Here is an 18,419-nt window from a genome sequence, read left to right on the forward strand (position 1 = left end):
TTCCAAAGTTGGACTAAATGCAATTTTCATCATGATATGGCTACAAGCCTATAGGGGTCAGGGAGTAGTTGTTTGAATGAGAATGTCCCCCCACAGGCTGATGGATTTGAATGCTTGGACATTAGGAAGGGGTATTACTTGAGAGGGATTACAGTCCTCTCAATAGGTATGGTCTCAATAGGTTATAGGAAGTATGACACTGGAAGTGAGCTTTGGAAACTCCAAAACTCCAAACAGACCCAGAGTCTCTCTCTCTGCTACTTTTGGATATGGACATTGATCTCTTGGCTCCCATTTTGCCTATGTACGCCCATGCTCCCCGTTATGAGGATAATGGACTAGACTTCTGAAATTATAAGCAAGTCCTAATTAAATGTTTTCGCTTATAATTGCAGTAGTAATGGCGCCTCTTCACAGTAATAGGTTACTGACTAAGATAGGAATACATAAATAGGTAACAATAACACATCTTGTATGAGATATAATACATGTACATAAATAATATATAACATTATTTAAGAACAAGAGGCCATGATTTCAAGAGGGAGCAAGCAGATGTACAATGGAAGGTTTAGAAAGAGGAAAGGGAAGGTATGAATGTCATTATGTTCTAACTTTAAAAAGTATTTTAAAGGCCGAGTCTGGAAATGCAGTCTCGAACAGCATCCACACTTAGAATTATCCTGTACAATAGAAGTATTTAAAGATGTATTTTACCATAGTTATACATATGCATGTATGGGTAAACACATATGTATATATGCAGGTGTCCTCAGATAGCGGAAGAAAGTTTAATGCCAGTGGCCCTGTCAGAGGAGCAGCAGGTAGAAATTGACTTCAGGATGTCAGCTCATCAGCATGCAAGCTACTGATGGGTGAATCTCAGATAGGAAAGACGCTGAGAGCTTTGGCTCCAGAATGTCCCTTGCTGGTGTGTCTTTACATGTTTGCAGCTGCCATTTTCTCTGGTATCTGGCATGGGTGTGAATGGACATGGAGAGATCCCCACTGCCTTTAATATAGTGTGATTGTCTCATAGAAACATCATGTTCTATTGTGCATTTAAACCTGTGGATTGTTATGAAGATGATTTCCTCTTAAACTGTACTGTTTCAAGTGTTGCCCTCCACCCCTGATAAAACAGGAACTGTGAAGGATAGAAAAATTAAACAGCAACAAAAAACCATGCAGCTAGTTTTTCTTGAGGAGGCCTATAGACTGTGGCTTAGGCTAATGATTAAAAAAAATAATTGATGAAGGTTAATATACAGGAGGTTGCCTATATGTTTTTCTTTGGGTTCACCTTCTTATTTAGCTTCTCTAGGATCATGAATTATAGGCTCAATGTCCTTTATTTATGGTAAGAAACCAAATATGAGTGAGTACATCCCATGTTCCTCTTTTGGGGTCTGGCTTACCTCACTCAGGATAGTGTTTTCTATTTCTGTCCATTTGCTCGCAAAGTTCAAGAAGTCATTGTTTTTTACTGCTGAGTAGCACTCTAATATGTATATATTCCACACTTTCTTCATCCTTTCTTCCATTGAAAGGCATCTAGGTTGTTTTCAGGTCCTGGCTATTACAAACAATGCTGCTATGAACATAGTTGAAATTATACTTTTGTTGTATGATAGGGCATCTCTTGGGTATATTCCCAAGAGTGGTATTGCTGGGTCCAGGGGTAGGTTGATCCCGAATTTCCTGAGACAGAGACAGAGACCCACATTGGAGCACTGGACTGAAATCCCAAGGTCCAAATCAGGAGCAGAAGGAGAGAGAGCACGAGCAAGGAACTCAGGACCGCGAGGGGTGCACCCACACACTGAGACAATGGGAATGTTCTATCGGAATTCACCAAGGCCAGCTGGCCTGGGTCTGAAAAAGCAGGGGATAAAACCGGACTCACTGAACATAGTGGACAATGAGGACTACTGAGAACTCAAGAACAATGGCACTGGGTTTTGATCCTACTGCATGTACTGGCTTTGTGGGAGCCTAGGCAGTTTGGATGCTTGCCTTACTAGACCTGGATGGAGGTGGGTGGTCCTTGGACTTCCCACAGGGCAGGGAACCCTGATTGCTCTTTGGGCTGACAGGCAGGGAGACTTAATTGGGGGAGGGGGAGGGAAATGGGAGGCGGTGGTGGGGAGGAGGCAGAAATCTTTAATAAATAAATAAATATTAAAAATAGAAAAAGAAAAATAATTGAGTCACATAACCCCACCTTCGGCATGCATCATAGCTAAAACAAAATCTTAAATAATGATTTAAGGTTAGATTAATATATTTTTGTTAATGGATTTGAGATCAAAAAACCCTCAGAAAACAATTTAAAGATGCATACTTCTAATAGCTGAGCAAGGGACTTATTGAAGTCAGAGAACAAGAACAACGACAGCCTGGCTATTGCTGGCTGGTGTACCTTTCTTGCTAAGACAGGTTGGTTATCAAGGGTGATGATTAATTCTTTGTACCCATTTCTGTCCTTAGTTTCAAGATATTAAAAAACCTGTTGATGAATGGGTATGCACTCTGAGGATTTTAAATAGAGCAGAGTGGTTATTTTTCATACATGAAAATTTAGATTTGTAATTCTTCTAAGATTTCTTTCAAGATTACCTTTTGAGATGAGCAGCAAAATAACAAAATGATTGGTCCTTTCTTTGTAATCTCAAAATTCAGCCTCCCAGCAAAAAGAAAAAAAAAAACTGGCTGAGAAAAATACTTTGCTTGCTTATACTCTCATTATCTATAGCAAATTGTTTGGGTATGAATGTGTGTGGGTATGTGGGTTCTTAGGACAACTTGATTTTCACCTGTAATATGTAAAATGTTTAATCATGAAGGGATATGGAAAACATATTGTTTTCATTTGTATTCATTGCAATAATTCACTTAAAAATAGGTTATAATCACATTATAATATTATAGTGTTTGAAAGATTTTCTTGGGGTATATAAGCTCTAAGGGGAAAAATGAAGTTAGCTTGAAGGAAGACATCAAGAGAGACAGAAGAGAAACATCAGGGTAGAAAAACAGAACACAAAAGGAAGATAGTAGAAGAAACAACCATAAGAATAATAAAATATAGAATCAAGCCTTGGCCCTTGGAAAAGTCCTCATGTGTCTGGTTGACTGTTTATTATTTAGTCTGCATTGCACCTTATCTTCAATATCTCTGACCTACTACAGGCTTGCCATTCATCAGCACCCTAGGTGAGATCCTGACATGTTGAAGATCTATGTGTGTCTATATTTTTCCCCTTTTCACTGGTCCAAGGGATTTAAGTTTATCCCCCTTTTCTGGCCCTAGAAGATTAAGTTTGACTCCCTCAGATAGTAAAGCCAAGTTGAGTGATTAGTTCACCAACACTATTGGATCTCCTTCAACCCCTGAACTGCCAGATGTTGGTTTTCATGACAACAAAAGTTTCAGAACCTTTTGAAGGCGTAAGTCACAAACAATGCCACACCAATTCGGGGTTATGATTATTAGGGTGGTATTTATTTAAAGGGGAAAAAACTTACAGATCACTGTCCCAGGCAACAGCCCTCTTCGCAACCAGGAAAGGAGTCTAGTCGCAGGCGGAGCAGGAAGTGAAGAGAGAGAGAAGAGGGAAGTGGCCGCTTTTTTAAAGGGAGAGAAACCACGCCCCAGTGGGCTGGTACCTCAGCGGTGATAGGCTGGAGGAGTGGGAGGACCTCCCGCAACACCTCCCCCTTTTGTTTAAATAAGAGAGTTCTAAACCTACTATGAAATTATATACAATAAGTACAAATATCCTATTCTAACTAGCTTAGGTCTTGTATAATAAATAACTTGGCCAAGTCATGAGAGAAAGTAACTACATTTATATAGTCTTCAACCCCATCGAAGATCTGAGAAGGGAAATAATGTTACCTGGGTAATTAGGAAGTTCAGTAAAACAACTTCCAAAACATGCAACAAATTACAGAGACAACTAGCTACCTGGGCAATCACCCAAAGTCACATTAGCAGCGTTGAAGCAACCAACTTTGGCTAAGGCCTAACATAACTGACATACCATTTTCTAAGGCAAGCAACTTTTCAAAACTATCTTACCCTGTCTTGGCAGGATATGACAGTCCTGTTTTATCCATTGATGCATGCTCTGTATCTTTGTCAGTTGTTGAGGTATGGGCATTTCTTTGCCCAAACGCCAGTTCTGCCAAAAAGAAAGGCTCCAGGTGGAGTGTCTTTGGTGCTCAACATTCTCTCGGGAATAGAGTGGTGTTGCCAGGAGCAATTGTGTCTCACTACCACAAAACTCTGAGTTAGATTAAAGGCCATTTTCTACAGCTCTTTGAAGAAGTTGAAGATTATCTATCTATACTGAGTATAATCTCTATATATCGAAAGAACCTGATTAGTCTATTATAAATGACAAACTTAGATGACTATTAGTCTATATAATTCTCAATATCTATCTAACTTAAAGACTAAGACAATAAACGACTGTGAAACAAATGAGGACAATGACCTCCAAATATAAACAATGTACAAATAAACATTGCAGTAGGTAAATATATATCAATACACAATCATTATATAAGTATCTTAATCAGAGGTAGAAATGTACACTGCAATATGGTAAATATATACAATATATATATATCAATACAATATATGTCAATACATAAAAAAATGTTTTAAACAGAGGTTGAAACATGCATGCGTACAATAGTCAATATAATTTAACTTTGTATCAATATACAAGAATCTATAGCAATGTATTTGTCTAAAAACAGTAACTCACAATTACAAATCTATTATCCCATCATCCCTCTTTTTTTTTCTTTCAAAATGATCCCTGAGCGTATAAAATTCCTCCCCCAACCCTCAATCGTATACTAATTATAATCGACCCCTAAATGATGTCCCTAAACCCAAGGGCAAGTTTTATTGGGAAAGGGGACGTCGTCCTCTAGAATTATTTCCAGCTGTCATGGGGGCGACGTTCTTTCTGGGGGATCCTGTGAAAGTGAAATGATGGTTAAATTTCAAGATCAATGTCTTTTAAAATTGCCAATAGTCTCTGAGTATTTTGTGCAGGTCTGGCCAAAATGTTGTATAAGATGTGCACCATTTCAGCTAACCAAGTTGGAACTGTCTTGTGCAGCTGGTACCAAAGCAGGTCTTGTAGTAGCGCTATCAGTATCATGACGTCATATCAACCAGGTGGAGTTGTTGTTATGGGGCCCCATCTTCTTCCTGGAAACTTCAAATGTCACTTCAGGAAAAACTCATTGTTCATTATGAAAAACTTAAACATTAATCATATAGACATATATAGACATATATATATATATATATATATATCTTCAATGAAAGACATGATAGATATATTCAATGAAAAGTATGATAGATATGAAGAAAAGCAAAGATGTTTTCTAAACTCATATTTCTTTCTGTCCCATATCATGGCTCTTGACATGAGACAGAAACTCCAGAAACTCTGGGTTTTTCTCTTACTAACAGGCTTGGAATTGGAGAGGGACTGAGCCAGAGTCCAACTTCAAAACCAGCTTTATAAATTTAGAAATATGGTTTAATATTACTTACACAATCCATTCAGTTGTCTTGATATTTCCTATTGGGCAGGTATTTTTCCATCTGTCAGTATCCAAACATCCAGGGTCCCTTGAATTTCTCAAAGATGAGTGTTTTCCTGTGGAGATAAGAACAGAACCCTGCCCCCATTCTATGTTTTTTTTTACCACCTGTATGAATATCATCATTGTGGATGAGTTGTCATTTCTCCTTTCCAAGAGGTTTCTCCTCTTCAAATCGAAACTTTATTAATTTTGATGGTATCCACAATTTTTCTTCTCCTGTGGAAACAAGAGCAAAACCCCTTCCCCAACGTAGCACATCTCCTGGCTTCCACTGAGAGGTCAGAACATCTTTGAAATAAATCGGTTAATTTAGTTCAGCAGACTTTTCCATTATCCAATGTCTTTCTGCTGCTGTCGTTTCTTTCTCATTAGCGTTAAGAAAATTCAAGGTTAATAAAGCATTATGTAATCTATTTCTGGGGGTATTTTCAGTCCCTTTCTGTTTGTTCAGCATATCCTTTATAGTACGATTTGATCTTTCTATAACTGCCTGACCTGTAGGATTATTTGGTATACCTGTAATGTGTTTTATATTATAATAATCACCAAAATGAAGGCGTAAGTCACAAACAATGCCACACCAATTCGGGGTTATGATTATTAGGGTGGTATTTATTTAAAGGGGAAAAAACTTACAGATCACTGTCCCAGGCAACAGCCCTCTTTGCAACCAGGAAAGGAGTCTAGTCGCAGGCGGAGCAGGAAGTGAAGAGAGAGAGAAGAGGGAAGTGGCCGCTTTTTTAAAGGGAGAGAAACCACGCCCCAGTGGGCTGGTACCTCAGCGGTGATAGGCTGGAGGAGTGGGAGGACCTCCCGCAACAACCTTTGGAGCTGGAATTACATGTCTATGAGGAAAACTATCACAGGTGGAAATCAAACCATACACTCAGGTTATCTATAGGAGCAGCAAGTGCTTCTAACCTCTGAACCACTTCTCCAATCCCTGCTCAAAGGGGGTAAAAACAGAGGCTTTGATAGATCCTCTTGTGCTAATATTCAGTGTATTAGCACAAGATATAATCACTAAGAGGATCAAACAATGCCCCCACACATCAGCACATGACAGAAGAGAGAAAAACACTATATTCTCATACAAAAAAAAGAATACAATTCTGACACATATTACATGATGAAGAACATTGAAAATATTATGCTAAGTGAAATAAGCTAGATACCTAATGTTCAGTATTATATGATTTTAGTGACATGAAGGAACTACATAGGCCAATTCTAGGACATAGTAAAGGTTATTAGGATAATGAGCAGTTATTTCCTTATTGCTGCAAGAGTTACTTTTTAGATAATGAAAGGATTTGAGAAATAAACCTGACAGATATATTACATTGTGAATTGAATGATTAATGAAATGTGTACCTAAAAATGACTAAATTAGCAAATTCTATGTTTTACAATTACGTACTGTGTCTATTTTACCATATTTTAAGAAAATTAATTATTGAATTTACCCAAACAAATTAAATTGTATACTTAAATCAGGGAAGTAATATGTTATGTGAATCAATTTAAATAAATGTGTTAAAATGAGAGAACTATATGAATAGACCCTTAACTCAAGAGGAAAAGTGAATGGCAATATGCACATGAAAGGACACTCCCTATTATTAGTCATTAGGGAAACGCAAATCAAAATTACAGAAGGATTCTATTCCTCATGCACTAGAGTGGCTGTAATAGAAAAGACAGATGGTAACAATTGGATAGGATGTGAAGAACTGGAGATATCGTACATTAGCAATGGGGCTAAATGGTGATCTTTATTATGAATAACGACTTGGCGGTTCTTCAAAAAGTTAAACATAACATCTCCAGATGACCAAAAACCTGTATTGATAGAGAAATGACTATATAAATGCATACAATAAACTATACATGACTATTAGCCACAATATTTATTAATATCCAGGAAGTGAGAACAATACATGTTATCTGTCCATTAACTAATGGATAAATAAAACACAGTATCTCCATTCAATATATTATCAAGTGAACATGGAGCCTGATATACTTATACATAATGTTCCAATATAAAATAAACTTGGAAAGATGCTAAGTCAAGACAATTACCAAATGTCATACACAGCATTGTTTTCCTTATAGGAAATTCCCAGAGTGAAGAATCTTAAAGAAAGACAGTTATTTGTTATGGAAGATGAGTATGGCTGCAGGAGAGGAATCTTGGGGCCATTATACTCACTACTCTAAAACAACCTGGGAAACAGAAGTTTGTGGAAGGAAACAGGTTCATTCAAAACCACCTTGAAGAGGACAGAAGACACTAAGTCTTCAGACTCTGCCTCAGGAGGATTCTGAGTGCAAGAGCTTTCGCAGTATGACAAAGGCAGGACATAATGTGGGTCTTTCATACCCATCCTCTACCGTCACTCCTTTCCAGTGATGCACTCTTTCCTCCAAACTGAGTATTTCCTTCTGGAAGAAAAAAGAAGACTCATAGATTCACCAAGCTAAGGAAACCTATGAGATCACCAAAGTTATATAAGCACCCTGAAAGAACTGAGCAGAAATCTACAGTGAACCTATCAGTTGAGTTTTAGGGATGTATCTTCTTCACTTGTCACTCACACTAGGATGAGACTTTTTGGTGACAAAACAAAACAAAGCAAAAACTGAAACAAACTCATTTATTTATTTATCTGTTTCACCAAACTAGATTTGGATGAACCATTTTATTTACTTATTTTAGTTTTATTTTCTTTTGTCTGTGGTTGGTGCTTTATCTGAAGTAAATAGACATTAGTTCACGTCTCTCTGGGAAAAATCATAGCAGTGAAAACCTTACAATAGGCTTTGAAGAGCCAAGGAAGGTGTCCAGTTCAGAAAAAGGGCATGTGGAGCAGCAGAGGATGGTTTCAAATGAAGCCCTGTTTAGAATTGAATAAGTACTAATAGGTAGGAGGCTCCCTTTAGCAGGGACAGAACTGTTCTCAGTGGTATACTAGTGACTGAGTTTTTCATTGTAAATGGGAAACTTTTATATGAGTGACATATATCATTAAACAGTTTCCACTCAGCCCTCAAAATTGACCCAGATGTCTAATTTATCAACTTCTTTAGGCAGTAGAAGATAACAATTTGCTTATAATTTTAAAGTTCTTTTAATTTGACTGTATTTATTGAAATAATAAGGTCTTACTTAGTCTACCTGCTATGGAGCCAAGGATAAATAACCTTGAACTCTAGATCTGTCTGGTCATGCACTGAAATTACAACGTTTCAAAATTCTTTGATCTTGTAAAGCTCTGCACATATTCTCCCCTTTTCTGGTATGCCTTTTTGTTGTTCACCATCCCCCCTCCAATTTTAAAACATGATTCTATTAGTTAGTCTTTGGGGGAGGAATCTAGTTTAAATAAAATCTTTGACTGCTATGCAAAGCAATTTGTATCTTCCTCTTGGGGCCTCATTCAAAGACTGAGCCTGAAGGTGAAGGTGGGGTCAGGCTCTCATGCTAATCATTGTGACATGTGACACTTCCTGGATATTAGTCCCATAGAGGGTTGAGTGGGAATGTCAACACATGGTTCAGGATATAGAAGTGTATAAATGACTAAGACGTTATTAGTTTCTTCCAGGGGGATTCTTTGGAACTGATCATTTTATGGACTTCAGTCCATGAACAATATGAGTAATACTGAAGAAAAGTAGGAGTCATAATGATTTCTTTCTTTATATTTTTCAAAAACAATTAGACAAAAGCAACTTCTTAAAATTCACCTTAAATGAAAAACAAATAATTAGAGGCCTTGGTGGTGAAAGAGTTGATCTGACAAGATCTGCACCTCACTTTAAACAGCTGGAGGGGAAGTAGCCTCTGCTGCTTCTCGTTTCCAAGATAGATTTTATTTACAAAGCTGACCGCCTCTTTCTTTGAAGCCTTGGTCATTTATAGTTCACAGAGGTATTTCGATGACGGATTAGGGATAAAAAGAATCTTTCATGGAGGGCAATTTTAGACTTAAGGCCTCATTCAGAAAAGGGAAAGGAAAATAAACCGTCCCGGTTCTGAGCCAGCCGGGGTTTGAATTTGCTATGATGAAAAGCTGGACTTGCTAGAAAAGTGATTTATTTGTTTGAAGACACAAAAAGGAAAAAATATGTGAAAACCCCCAAGCTAAAGACTACCATTTTAAGAAATAACTAGAAAACATTGTTGCCTTTGGGGATAAAATGTTAAATATTTAAAATACTCTCTCTCTCTCTCTCTCTCTCTCACACACACACACACACACACATACACAAGCACACGCACACACTTTAGTTAGAGTATGTGCTTACTGGGAGCCTCTTTATGGTTCCATAAAAGGGAATTTTGTTTCTTTGCTTAAACACTTGAACTGGAAGGTCAGATAAAGGGCATTGGGGTCTCTATCACCTTATCAGTCCCTGTGTACTGCACAGGGCTATAAATCTAGTCACTCTGCACTGTTACTTCTAAAGAACTCTTAAAAGCATTTGTTATTCTGTCTACAAATGATTTCTTAGAAGTTCGCCCTCAGAGAGTTGCTGAGGCTGTGACCAAAGGAAAGAAATTTGAAGATGACAGATTAGCATTCAACTAACTCTTTCAAGACGTGAAAGTGTGAAGTTACAGATCTACTCTGTTCATAAGTGTTCCCTGTCATAGGATGGTTATGAAAACACAACGAGAGAGCTCCTGTGTAGGAAACTGAGCCTTTTCTCATTAAAACTTGACAAGGAACAGGGTTTCCAAAAATCAGGATGGATTTCAAAGTATATGCTGGGGCAACGTTTCAGAAGAAATTAGATGAGATTATTAAGTGTTTAGATTCAGAACTGTGAAATCTATCAGCAGCATGATACAAGTCTGCGAAGGAGCCTATGTGAGGTGTGCAGACATACCACCGTGGGGAAGACACATCACATAAATGTACATGTGAAAGAAACTCAATGTCCGTTTGCCATTTCTTTCTTTTAATAAAATATTAAATTTTGTTTTGTGTGTGTTGTTATTTTGCCTGCATGTATGTCTGTGCACCACATGTGTGCAGTGCCCAAGGAGGCCAGAAGAAGACCTTGGAAGTGGAGTTACAGACAGTTGTAAGCTGCCATGTGGGTGTTGAAAATTTAACATGGGTCCTCTGGAATAGCAGCCAGTTCTCCTCAGGCCTGATCTGTCTTTATAGTCCAGAGTTGCCATTTCTAAAAAAAAAAAAAAAAAAAAAAAATGGTTTTTACTATTTGTTTTCTACTTTTCCCAGTTAATGGGAAGTAGTAAGATTAACCTTTCCAAAAGTGCAGAGATGGGAAACACTGTTTCAGAGTTTATACCAATTTATAAAATACAAATCTTTCTTTTGTGCTTGGAGGTTTTACACTGAGATTTGTACACTCTCTTATCTGTCACTGCACTTTCTGATACTTTAGCAAATACCCACAATAAGTACATCTAAGTGGATAGAGGTTAATTTCATTGACGGTTTTAGAGGATGTAGTTCCATGGTCTCTTGATTCTTTTTGTTTTGGTCTCTTGTTGCATAGTATTTCATGACAGGAGCACAGGTTAGAAGGGATGCTCTACTGACCAGTGGAAAGAAAAAGGAAGCATCCATGGTACCAATGTCCACTTAAAGAACAGACCCCAGGGAGCCTAACTCACTACTATTAGATCCCACATTTTTAGGGTTCCGCACTCTTAAAATAATACCAAGACCAGGTACCAAACCTTAAACACACAGGTCATGCTTCACACAGTGGATGCTTCAAATCCAAACTGTAGCAACTGTGGCTCTACTCCTCCTACACTGAATGTCAAATTGATATTTGCTTTATTTCTGCGATTTAATCTTCATTCCTGACTTTCTCTTGTCTATAATAGGTATTTCTACTCACTGTTGAGCCAGTTGAACTCCCAAACTTCTGAATATAGAAATCAACTTGAGTCATTTCAATACTATGAAGTAGAAATAGGTAAAATCAGGAAACAGAGAAATCATTAAGTCACTAAGTTGTGAATATAAATATAAAATTCTGCTGACAAGGAATAATACAAGAAATATGATTGCTGTCTTCAATAAATATAATAATAAGCACAAAGAAGGATCTAGAAATGTACACATGAATATAACACTGCACACAAACACAATATGTAAATTTATTTATATCCTGAAAAATTTACTACGTTTTGAAGACAATTGAATTATTATGTTTTGGTCTTGTAATGGTATTAAAGCTGCATTTAAAATATATCCCTTAATTTTGAGAGAAAAATTGAACTGTTTCTTTGATTGTAGGATGACTCTCAGGGATCTATTTCAGAATCATCTACATTGTCACATGATGAAAATGTTTGAATTAGGGAGTTGATTTTGAGTGTTGATGATGAATTCAGTATGAATGAAGTTGAATCTCTTAAAGCTAGCATTCACTGAACGATGTTGTACCAGTTGTCCCATGGTACATTCGACTCCTAGTGATGGTGACCTACTTGATTTGAAAACCAGTTTTACCTGGTGACTGTACATCTTTATTTATTTTAAGTAAAAGTAAAGGAATGGAGGCTTGGTTTGCATCCCTAACCCAGCAAGCAGTTTTTTTTTTTGATACATTGACATTACATCTTAAGTGTATTTTAAGTGGTAAAAATTTTATGAGAACGTTTCCTTTACTTTTGGTTTCCTCTTATACAAGAAAAAAATGCTTGGCTTATTTAAGCTCAAGACCTCAAGCTGTCTAGTGAAATATCAAGTCTTTTAGAGAAACTTTTCCTGAAACTTACGGTACATTATTAAAATAAACATTTCTGAAGCAAACCTAAATAATTCACCAGCGTTGACTTCAGTTGGTTATTTTGTCCTCATTTGGTTGTTTCTGAGGGCCAAGGTGGAATGATTTTCACCTGTGAAGAATTGTTCTGTTCTGCTCACAGACCCAAGGGTGAAAGCCTCAAATCTTGTCTCCTTTTGGATATTCCTTTCTTGTGGCTAAGGGCATTGTCTATAAGATGCTGTTTAACTTCAACATGTTAATTTGACTGAAAAAAAACTAGATCTTTGCTTTCTAATGAGAGATAGTAAGGAATGATTTGGATTTAGATGGAGGAGGGGAGGATCTAGGAGTAGTTGGGGGGAATGTAATCAAAATATATTGTATGAAAAAAATCCATTTTCAATAAAAAATAAAATCTATGATAGAAATTATGAACTACAGTGGAAATTATAACAACTCTTGGATCAAAGAATGTAATATCATTATTATTACAATAAAAACATGCATTAATCATTTAATTGTATCTCTTGCTTAACTTTTAGTATGCCTTTACAAGGGTGTTCATGATTACCATCAGCAACTCAGAGAAGAGAAAACATTTCTAAAGCTTTCATGCCCTGTGTAAGATCACCATGATGCTAAGCAGAGGGACCAGAGCTGTCTTAATCTTTGCTGACACTTTGAAAAGAATAACATGCTGAGAAACTAATAAAGAAAGAGACTTATTAGGTTCATTATTCTAGAGTCTGGAAACCTGGGGACATAGGGCTTCATTCCATACTTGCATCATCCTACAGTGGGGTCACAGGGCTGAAGGAAATAATTGCAAGAAAGGGAAGGGTCTGAATGCCTTTTTTCCCCCTTATTTATTTATTTATACTTAAAAAATTCCACCTCCTCCATTTCCCTCCCTCTCCCCCTGTCCCCCTCCCCTTCCTTCTCCAGTCCAAAGAGCAGTCAGGGTTCCCTGCCCTGTGGGAAGTCCCAGGTCCTCTCCCCTCCATCCAGGTCTAGGAAGGTGAGCATCCCACAAAGACTAGGCTCCCATAAAGCCAGTGAATGCAATAAGATCAAAACCCAGTGCCATTGTCCTTGGCTTCTCAGTCAGCCCTTCTTGTCTGATACGTTCAGAGAGTCCGGTTTGATCACATGCTCCATCAGTCCCAGTCCAGCTTGCTTTGGTGAGCTCCCATTAGATCAGCTGCACCGTCTAAGTGGGTGGGCGCACCCCTCTCGGTCCTGACCTCCTTGCTCATGTCCTCCCTCCTTCTGCTCCTCATTTGAACCTTGGGAGCTCAGTCCAGTGCTCCAATATGGGTCTCTGTCTCTAGCTTCATCCATCGCCAGATGAAGGTTCTATGGTGATATGCAAGATATTCATCAGTATGGCTAAACGATAGGGCCATATCAGGCTCCCTCTCCTCCGCTGCCCAAGGGTCTAGCTGGGGACATCTCCATGGACACCTGGATACACCTCTAGAGTCGAGTCTCTTGCCAACACTAAAATGGCTCCCTTAATTAAGATATATACTTCCCTGCTCCCATATCCACCCTTCCTCCATCTCAACCGTCCCATTCCCCCAAGCTCTCCCCATCCCCCCTTCTCACTTTTTTCTCCCCATCTCCCCTTACCCCTACCCCACTCCTGCCCCCAAGTTTCCAATTTTTGCCTGGCAATCTTGTCTACTTCCAATATCTAGGAGGATAAAACTTTTGTGATAATGGCATTAATCCAAACGCATGCACAGGATCTACAAGGGATTTAATTTATTCTAAATCTGCCATTCTTTTGATTATGTCAATCTTTTTTATTAACGTCTGTCAGAAGCAATCTCCAGAAAGAAATTTTCCAAAAACTCATTAAATGTATTATTTCTGTATAATCCATTGTGGTCTTTTTTCTTGAGTTACCATTTGCAATCCTTACTCTCCTTGCGAGAGACACAGAAACAACTTCAGTGGCTGAGAACTAACTCTGTTACAAAATAGAGAAATAGTCAAAACTGTGTACAAACAAAAAATAATGAAAGTAGAAAACATCAATTAATACAAAATAAAAGGCAAAGTGCCTGGCATTCACACTGTCTGTCACCTGGCACGTTTAGGTTCAAACAGTGATGCCAACTTCAACTTGTGTTCTGGAATGGGACACTTGCTATGACTTCAGAGTAAGAGTGCATCAGACCTCACCATCAGATGTTTCTATATGTCAATTCTGACACAACTGTGTGCTGCATAAAGAACTAGTATGCAATGACTTTGTTTGGTTAACTTAGAACTGACCCAGGCCTGGTAAAGGTCATTGTTGAAGAGCAAAAGAAGTCACATTTGTAATAAAAAATACCTGTCGAAATACAGAAAAGGGGGGTTCAGGGGAGAGAATCAGGGTACTCAACAGATGAAGACAAAATATATCACAAGCAAAGATATAAGGTGATGTCAGTTTTCCCCTTCATCTGGTCTTAAGGTCCTGTGCAAGCTTATGCCATTTATGACTTTTTTTTTAAAGTCAGTATATAACCACCTAAACAAACTAATGTTTTCCTTTTCTTCCTCTGTCTTACTCTCTCACCATCTCTTTGTATTCAAGGAAATCTCTATTAAAGAAACAAAGGAGGGGCTGGTGGGATGGCTCATGGATTAAGAGCACTTTCCATTTTAGTAGCAGACCTGAATTCCAATCCCAGTACCTATAAGGTGGGGTACAGCCAGCTGTGTCTCTAGTCCTAGGGAATTCTCTTCTGCACATGACACACACACACACACAAACACACACACACACATACACACACAAACACACATGGATGTGGGAACACACACACACATATGTATATATAATGAAAGAAACATTGAAAACAAAGAAGCAACAGCTGTATATAAGCACATACACTGCCATAGCATTCAATAATTCACAAAATTCAAAACTGTGGAATGGAAAGAATTTGGCTTCTACAGTTATAACAGTCAAATACTCATATTTCAAAAAATGACAAAATTAATTAACCGGTTAATCAGTTTATAGAGCAAAAAGAAGTATGTTTCTCAGGGGACAAAGTGAATGGACAGATACCAGTTGTGATGGGACCAAAATTCAGGATTTGCTAAAGACTAGAAAAGGGCTTATCAAATAAGCCCAAAGAGTTAAAGGCAAATGTGATCCAAAAGTAAAGGAAATGATAAGAATGACATCTAAATGAAATGAGAATGTCACCACAGAGATCCACTTATAGGAAGAAGTAAACACTTTAGCAAGAGAGTGGAATGTGGAACTATTCCCTCAATAGCTGGCCCAGGAAAAGACTTTGGCAATCACTCATGGCAAAGAAAATGATGCAGCAGTGGTGTTCACACAGGGTCTCTGACACCAGGTTTTCCGAGTTCAAGAATTCAGGCCCAGTATGTCATCATTTGTCCCTCAAGATGCCTTGCTACAGATCCAGTGCTCTGGGCACTCAGCAACAATCTCTTTGCCACTGAGCTTACCCCTTGCAGTGACTGTTAAGAGATCTAGGATAACCCTATTTACACATACTTCAGGTAATCACGATCCACAAACCAAGATTCCAGCCTTGGACTCTGACACTGCCTGCTACTCATTTCACTCTAAAATGGAAACAGTACCCCCGCGTGTGAGCTTACTGAATGAAAGATGATCTGTAAAAGAAGTTTATGTCAATAAATGCCTACATTTAAAAGGAAGAAATATTTCAAACAAATACCTGAACTATGAAAAGAATGTACTTTTCCCCAAAGTTATGAGAAGGAAAATAAAAAAACACAATAAGAATTGAGAGGCTTAAAATATAGTTTAAAAAGGCAACTAAAACCACGAGTTGGTCTTTTGAAAGAACTCTACATTCTCTATTTCATTTCAGCCTCTCTAGACTGAATTTAATCAGTTAAGATACCCGTGGCTAGCATGAAAAAAAAAAGAAAGAAAAAGAAAAATCTTGGAATCATTTTGTAATTTCCCCTTAATCAGCATTTGCACCATTTCATCTGGAAAATCAATTGATTCTACCGTCCAAAATACACACTTTAATCATGCACTTCTCTTGTTGTTTGCTGCCAACTCCATAGCTGAAGCCAGCATCACCTCCTGGCAGGACGATGGTGGTAATTTCCCAGCTGCTCTTTCTGCATCTAAACACCTTGCCAACAATCTATTCATAACTGGTGCAATCTCTTAAAATATATTCTAGCATATTTCAAACATATAAATTATTTTAAATAATTATTTAACTGTCATAATAGATCCCACATCCTGATTCAAATAATAAAATATCACTGCTGCTTTTGAAAACTGCTTATGTCTCTGTTAACTTTCTCCTTTCTTCTCCTATAGACTGTCATGATGTTAAAATCTGTATTAATATCCCCATGCTATTCTCTCTGATTGAGAGCATAAAAAGCTTTTAGCCTTACACATTTAGTTATGCTTTCTCTTGTAAAGTCTTTTTAAATGTAATCCAGTGGGTCTGTGGGCGTGTATAATTTTGTTTTTGGATTTGTTGAGCTCATTTTCTGAAATTCTGTGTTCCAAATACATTCGTTTTCATAGCTGTTTAGATTTCCACTTTGATTTGGTAGCCACTATGCTATGTATGAATAGGTGACTTTATAAGCCACCTTATAACTAAAAACCCAGCTAAGGACCTGAGCAGGCTTTTTTACTTATCTTACTACACTGTTCCCTGTAATAGTAGGTACATGATATAACTACTTTGTATGCAGACTATACAAAATCTATTTGCTCTTTAAATGTTTGTTTTGTTTTGTTTGTGTATAGGAATGTGAAAACATGCACTGTTAACTCATTCAATGTCACTCTCAACACATTTAGACACACAAATTGTCAGATTTTTTGCCAGTCGGAACATCTTTAGTCATATTTTACTTACTTATGGAAAAGGATTCTCTACAAGATATTTATTTTTTACATGTATTCATTTGTTAACTGGGTGTTTCTGTCCCACCCAGTCCTGCAGTTGTTCAGTCCTAAAGAAATCACACAGAGGTCTACATTAATTATAAGCTGATTGTTATAGTAGCTCAGGCTTCTTATTAAATCTTATAATTTTTATTAGCTCATAATTCTTGTCTGTGTTAGCCACATTGCTTGGTACCTTTTTTGGCAAGGCAGAAACTTCTTGCTTGCTCTGTGTCTGGCTTCTTCTGTCTCTGGGTGATAACTGCAGAGTGACTGTTTCCTCTTCCCAGGATTCTCCTGTTCTCATTGTCCCACCTCTACTTTCTACCTGGTAATCCTGCCTATGCTTCCTGCTTGGATACTGGCCAATCAGTGCTTATTTAAAATACAATTGACAGGGTACAGCCCATTGTCTCACAGCATTTCCTCCCCCCACTTTTTTTAAACAAGAACTCTGGATCAAATCTCATTTGTTTAGCTTTTCTACTGACCTTTATTCATACCACCTTGTAATCAACATTCTAAACAAAGGCAAACATCCATAATCTATTATTTGGGAATGTGGGCATAGTTTTCTAAGTTACTTCCTGCTGACAGAGGATGCTGATAATCTTATGGTGACCTAAAGAAAAATGATCAAGTTGTGAATGGAGTATCCTGTGGAGCTTGATCAACTCAGGCAGCAGTCTTGAATCTGTTCTGGATGTAGAACTCAGATATCTGGGCCATCTGATCTTATCAGAGATTTCTCAGCCAGTCTTCCTTGATCAAACCTGATTTTTCTTAACTCAGAATGAATCCATATCTTCTCATTTCCTGTGAAAACAAAGGCAAAAGCTCTTCTCCAAAGTAACATACCTTTTGAAGTCAAGGTATTTTCAAAATACCTACCTTGGATTAATTCAGAAGCATTTATATTTATATTTATAAACAAATATCTTTTAGCAGCGGTTCCTCCTTCCTCAGTATTCAAACAATTTAGAGAGAGCAAAATAACATACAATATCAAGATTCTCTGTGAGTTTTCCATCTTTACATGGCTTTATTTTAAACTCTTTCTTTTTTTTTATTTGTAATTTTTAGCTTT

This window comes from Microtus oregoni, unplaced genomic scaffold, assembly GCF_018167655.1.
Source record: "Microtus oregoni isolate MIOR12 unplaced genomic scaffold, Mior012 000019F_ref0000042, whole genome shotgun sequence".
NCBI classification, from domain to species: Eukaryota; Metazoa; Chordata; class Mammalia; order Rodentia; family Cricetidae; genus Microtus; species Microtus oregoni.